Raw genomic sequence first — 6,000 nt, forward strand, 5'->3', positions numbered from 1 at the left:
GTATGGTGGCAAGACTCAGGCGATGAGAGAGTGATTGCTGGGACCAGTGATCCAATTTTGATTGCTCGTGGTTCAGCCTGGCACATGATGCGGAGTCGTTACAGCTTCTCAGTGGAAGTATATTGCCTGTATTTCATTGACTGGATGATGGAGCACCAGACAATGACGTGAGGGAGGATGCAGACAGGGCTACATTTGGAAATTCTACAATGACTTTAGCAAGGGATCATAGGGGAGAAGTTGTGAGCGGATTATGTTTAGAGATGAAGACATTTCTAGAGAAGGGCCATGTCTTTTGCTGTCCCCTGTTGCTACTTCAGGAGTTCTCTTGACTCCCAGGTGCAGAACCCTCATGCTTTATTGTGCCGATGAGGTGGCTACTCCGGCTTGGAGCCAGCATCATCACTGCCAGCTGTGAGCGTGATCACCCTGCACAAAGGCCTTCAAGCCAGAAGAAGACATCAGAAAGGAAACCACTTCAAAGTGGCTGCCGGACTTTAGAGCGAGGATCAACATTCCACCAACTGGCAAAGACCATGAAATGGGGGACCCAAACCACGCCACATTTTTCCAGTTCCAACTTCTTCTCGACCATGAAAGGGAGTGCTGTGTAGAGTACTCAAAGAGCTGCTGTGAGACCAGGGCTGGCATCTGCAGGACAGCCAGTCTCCCAGAGGTGAGGAGCCATCATCTGAAGTCTGCACAACTTGCTAGAGAAGATGTGCGTCTGTATGAGGGATGTCCCGGACCCAACATGAGGACACTATCTAGGAGGAGAAGCACAGCTGTGTGGAACATCCAGAAGAATCGGACCGATGTTTGTGGGTATTCCCTCCGTGATTCATTAGGAAAGTACGTGAAGCAACATCTACTTTAAGTAGCAGTGTACCGTCTGGCATCTGCCTGGGCATCCAGACAATGCAGTGAAGACCAATAGAAGGAAGATACAGCTGCCAAGAAACAGACCACTGCTGGCACCAGGGTACAGTCTCCGACTCGCTTTGAGAGGCCAGACCTTGGCAGCGACCCTGCTCCAACTGCTGGAGGAATCTGCCGAACCGCAATAACACTGGACAGCGCTCTGCATGGACAGGTACCACAAGGCTAAGCTTGACTGAGAGACTGGGTCTTGCCTCAAAACTGCACACTGAATTTCAGCAAGAAGCCACCACAAATTCCTTAGCAGGATTGTAAATCTTCCACACCGAGTAGGCCCAAGAGCTTTACAATTGGTTGCAACAGAATTCCATATCTGTAGTGTTAAGTACTGTTGCATTATTAAAGTACTTCTTTTTTTACAAGTAAGTTGTTGCCCCCCTGAGAAGCCTGTGACTGCTCGCCCTTGCTACTCTGAGAGTCAAGTGCAGAAAGGGTGGCACATGGCCCAGTTTGCAGAGCCATAGTAGAACAAACCTCAGGCCAAAAGAGGCACCGTGACCCTGGCCACCATGGTTGTAGCCCAGTAATGCCTGTTGTCCTGTGGACCTCCAGAAGGGATCTAACACGTGGCAAGAGTTAAACCTGTATCAAAAAGCATGGCCTGGATGGGACGGCTAGACAGCACTTCGCAAGACATGCCTCATCTCTCTGCCAATTGTGGAACATAGTGAGGAGTCTCTGGGTAAGGTTCATGTGAGCTTCCACTCGAGGCCAACTCCTGCCCTAGCATACACCTCTTGTACTCTTGGACAGCAGCAGGAGACTCGGGCCCCCAGAGAGGAATGTGCTGCACGCCACTCAACTGTACATAGTTAATACACCCTGTGCTGTGGCATAGCTAGCAAAGAGGCCAACTACCATATGTGGTACCATTGGCAGTCCAGGCTTTTCGAGTGCATTGTGGGATCTGTAGTTTTGCTTCCAACATAGGAAAATTGGGTTAAAAATTCCCAATGTGCAAGGCGCTCTTAGCTAAAAAACAAAAGTGCTAACACTGTCAAACATGACGCTGCTATGTGTTAGATGGTTGGCGTGAGGGGTGGGACTGCAGTTTCTGGTGTTTATAATGAGGTGTTTCCAAGCCAGGCTTGCCCCTTTGTCTCCCCCAGATTACTGCTTCAGAGAGGCTGCTTTCTTCCCATATTTTGCCCCAGTGCTGCCCGCTGGGAGCAGCAGAAGTTTACACAAAGGCTGTGACTAGAGGGCAGCCCCAGAAGGAGACTTCCAAACAACCCTACTTTGTTCTTGTTGCAGGTTCTTTGAGAGCAAGAAAGGGAGTGCTCTGTAGAGGGCCTGAGAGACTGCTGAGTAACCAGGGCCAGTGTCTGTCTTACAGCCTCCCAGAGGGGAGGGGGCAGCACCTGGAATCTGCATGTTCTGCCAGCGGGTCTGCCAGGGCCTGGCTGAGCAATGGAGGGAGTCTGCCTGGCCTTGCAAGAGAGGAGACTGTCCAGGGGGGACCCAGTGTGTTCCTGAGGAAGAGCCGGGGACACCAGGAGTGCCAGGGAGAAGCCAGAAAAGCCCTGTGCTGCGGGGGTCTCCCGCTCGCTCTCTGCAGAGGCCTATGAACGCCTCAGTACATCCACCCAAGGGCCCCAGGCAGGCTGCACCCACCTCGCTGTGTGTGTCCACCTAGGCCAGGCCGCCTCTTGCTTGCAATATCAGCCCAGGTCGGGGTTACCGCTGCGTTAATGAGCACCGCTGTGCAATTTAAAGTGGTTTCTTTTTCCAAAAGACAAACAGTGGGTCAGACAATACGTTGTTGTGTCTCTTGGGTTCTGTTGAGTCTGAACCCTTGTCTCCAACTACCCCCTGGGTGACCCACCTCTGCCCTGCGACCCCTTGAATAGGGGGGCGTCTGGTACCCTAATGTTTGGTACGTGTTTGCTTTGGAATTCACAGAACAGGTGCCTGACACCCGTCAAGTCTCTCACAGTTTTCGGGGTGTACAGCTCCTTCTCTAGCAGGCGGTCTGCAGGGCTCAGCATCAAATCTATTTTCCGTTTCTCGAGAGGATGCGGGTTCTCTCTTCCTCGCCCCTCAAACACGCACCAGCTTTGTTTTCGATACATTTACAGAACGGAAACTAATAGTACAACATGTGAATCCAACAAAATAGATTTTTGTGTCAGGTCCCTCCAAGTTTCTCAATGGTCTGCCCCACTCCACTCCTCTTTCCTGCAGCGACCGAAACAGAAACGTTCAACTGGAGGCGGACTTCACACGTGAGCTAAAGAAGGTTTACCCGATGCCATGGGATGCCAGTGGGGCACACCTCTGTACCAGACCAGTGGCATACACAGCCTGTACTCTTGTTCAGCCTTCGGAATGGGAAGCGCCGAGATCGAGACATTTCACATACATAGCGTGTACTCTGGATTAAGGAGCACACAGAAAGACCCCCCTCCTGTCACAAACAGGAGACATATGCACCCTGTGCTCTTGGGCAGCCTGTGGAATGGGAGAAGCCACCTCACCCCTTGCACAAACATGTAACAAACACCGGGTGCTCCTGGGCAGCCTGTGCAATAGAGAGCAGACACAGGAGCCCTGTCTTTTCAGAAATCTGAGACATTTAAACCTTGTGCTCCGAGGCAGCCTGTGGAATGGGGCACACACGAGACTCCCAGTCCCATCACAAAGCCGGGGCATACACAGTCTGTAGTCCTGGGACAGCCGATGGAATGAGGAGCAAGGAAGGGGCCCCAGCCGGTCAGACATCGGTGGCAGACACCTGCGCAACCCTCTGCAGTAAACTCACCTTGTACTCCTGGGCAGCCTCCAGAATGGGGAGCACCGTGTGAGGCTTATGGTCACGTGACATGCTGCACACCACACAGATGGGTTTCAGGTCATCTTCACAGAACAGTTTCAGTTTCTCTTCGTGTTCTCTGCACAGGTTCTCTTCCCGGGGGCTCGCACCTGGGGGGTGAAGCTGTTTCAAGAGCTCCACCATGTTTCCCAAATGTCTGATGGGCCTCAAGGTTTTGTTCTTAGAGGTTTCTCTGCACTGGGGACAGGGGAAGTCTGTCTGCAGCCCCTCCCAGCACCGAGTGATACAGGACAGACAGAAGGCATGTCCACACTCCACGGACACGGGGTCTGTGAAATACTCCAGACATATGGAGCACGTGGCCTCCTCCTTCAGGCTCCGGAGCTGGTTTTCTGCAGCCATGATCCTGCAGAGGGGGGAAAGCGGAGTTCAGTTAAGTTTCTCACAGGGTGTAAAGTGGGTGGTTCCGTTCCCGCTTCCTTATAAACCCCACAGCACCTTTGTCCTTTAACTGACTGTTGACTCCGCAGGTGGAGCTCGGCTGGGAGGGAGTGTCTGCAGCTGAGGTGGGAAGGGAACCTTCTGAGCTGGGAGTGTCTGCAGCTGAGGTGGGAAGGGAACCTTCTGAGCTGGGAGTGTCTGCAGCTGAGGTGGGACGGGAACCTTCTGAGCTGGGAGTGTCTGCAGCTGTGGTGGGAAGGGAACCTTCTGAGCTGGGAGTGTCTGCAGCTGAGGTGGGAAGGGAACCTTCTGAGCTGGGAGTGTCTGCAGCTGAGGTGGGAAGGGAACCTTCTGAGCTGGGAGTGTCTGCAGCTGAGGGGGGAAGGGAACCTTCTGAGCTGGGAGTGTCTGCAGCTGAGGGGGGAAGGGAACCTTCTGAGCTGGGAGTGTCTGCAGCTGAGGTGGGACAGGAACCTTCTGAGCTGGGAGTGTCTGCAGCTGAGGTGGGAAGGGAACCTTCTGAGCTGGGAGTGTCTGCAGCTGAGGGGGGAAGGGAACCTTCTGAGCTGGGAGTGTCTGCAGCTGAGGTGGGACAGGAACCTTCTGAGCTGGGAGTGTCTGCAGCTGAGGTGGGAAGGGAACCTTCTGAGCTGGGAGTGTCTGCAGCTGAGGGGGGAAGGGAACCTTCTGAGCTGGGAGTGTCTGCAGCTGAGGTGGGAAGGGAACCTTCTGAGCTGGGAGTGTCTGCAGCTGAGGGGGGAAGGGAACCTTCTGAGCTGGGAGTGTCTGCAGCTGAGGTGGGACAGGAACCTTCTGAGCTGGGAGTGTCTGCAGCTGAGGGGGGAAGGGAACCTTATGAGCTGGGAGTGTCTGCAGCTGAGGGGGGAAGGGAACCTTCTGAGCTGGGAGTGTCTGCAGCTGAGGTGGGACAGGAACCTTCTGAGCTGGGAGTGTCTGCAGCTGAGGTGGGACAGGAACCTTCTGAGCTGAGAGTGTCTGCAGCTGTGGGGGGAAGGGAACCTTCTGAGCTGGGAGTGTCTGCAGCTGAGGTGGGACAGGAACCTTCTGAGCTGGGAGTGTCTGCAGCTGTGGTGGGAAGGGAACCTTCTGAGCTGGGAGTGTCTGCAGCTGAGGGGGGAAGGGAACCTTCTGAGCTGGGAGTGTCTGCAGCTGAGGGGGGAAGGGAACCTTCTGAGCTGGGAGTGTCTGCAGCTGAGGGGGGAAGGGAACCTTCTGAGCTGGGAGTGTCTGCAGCTGAGGGGGGAAGGGAACCTTCTGAGCTGGGAGTGTCTGCAGCTGAGGGGGGAAGGGAACCTTCTGAGCTGGGAGTGTCTGCAGCTGAGGTGGGACAGGAACCTTCTGAGCTGGGAGTGTCTGCAGCTGAGGTGGGACGGGAACCTTCTGAGCTGGGAGTGTCTGCAGCTGTGGTGGGAAGGGAACCTTCTGAGCTGGGAGTGTCTGCAGCTGAGGGGGGAAGGGAACCTTCTGAGCTGGGAGTGTCTGCTGCGGAGGTGGGAAGGGAACCTTCTGAGCTGGGAGTGTCTGCTGCGGAGGTGGGAAGGGAACCTTCTGAGCTGGGAGTGTCTGCAGCTGAGGGGGGAAGGGAACCTTCTGAGCTGGGAGTGTCTGCAGCTGAGGTGGGAAGGGAACCTTCTGAGCTGGGAGTGTCTGCAGCTGAGGGGGGAAGGGAACCTTCTGAGCTGGGAGTGTCTGCAGCGGAGGTGGGAAGGGAACCTTCTGAGCTGGGAGTGTCTGCAGCTGAGGTGGGACAGGAACCTTCTGAGCTGGGAGTGTCTGCTGCGGAGGTGGGAAGGGAACCTTCTGAGCTGGGAGTGTCTGCAGCTGAG

The 6,000-nt window shown here is 54.8% G+C and overlaps 1 pseudogene across 1 annotated transcript in view; it reads right to left on the minus strand.

Annotated features, from left to right (window-relative positions):
• The window catches only part of LOC146869617 (E3 ubiquitin-protein ligase TRIM11-like), a 109,784-nt pseudogene extending 105,505 nt beyond the window's left edge, over positions 1-4,279 (minus strand). Inside the window, exons 1-2 of the transcript XR_014962402.1 lie at positions 4,211-4,279; positions 3,701-4,118 (exon numbers count right to left, since the gene is read on the minus strand). The product of XR_014962402.1 is annotated as an E3 ubiquitin-protein ligase TRIM11-like (transcript). The remainder of the gene's footprint in view (positions 1-3,700; positions 4,119-4,210) is intronic.
• Positions 4,280-6,000: the final 1,721 nt, after the last annotated feature.

This window comes from Triturus cristatus, chromosome 1_1 (genome assembly GCF_964204655.1).
Source record: "Triturus cristatus chromosome 1_1, aTriCri1.1, whole genome shotgun sequence".
Classification (NCBI taxonomy): Eukaryota; Metazoa; Chordata; class Amphibia; order Caudata; family Salamandridae; genus Triturus; species Triturus cristatus.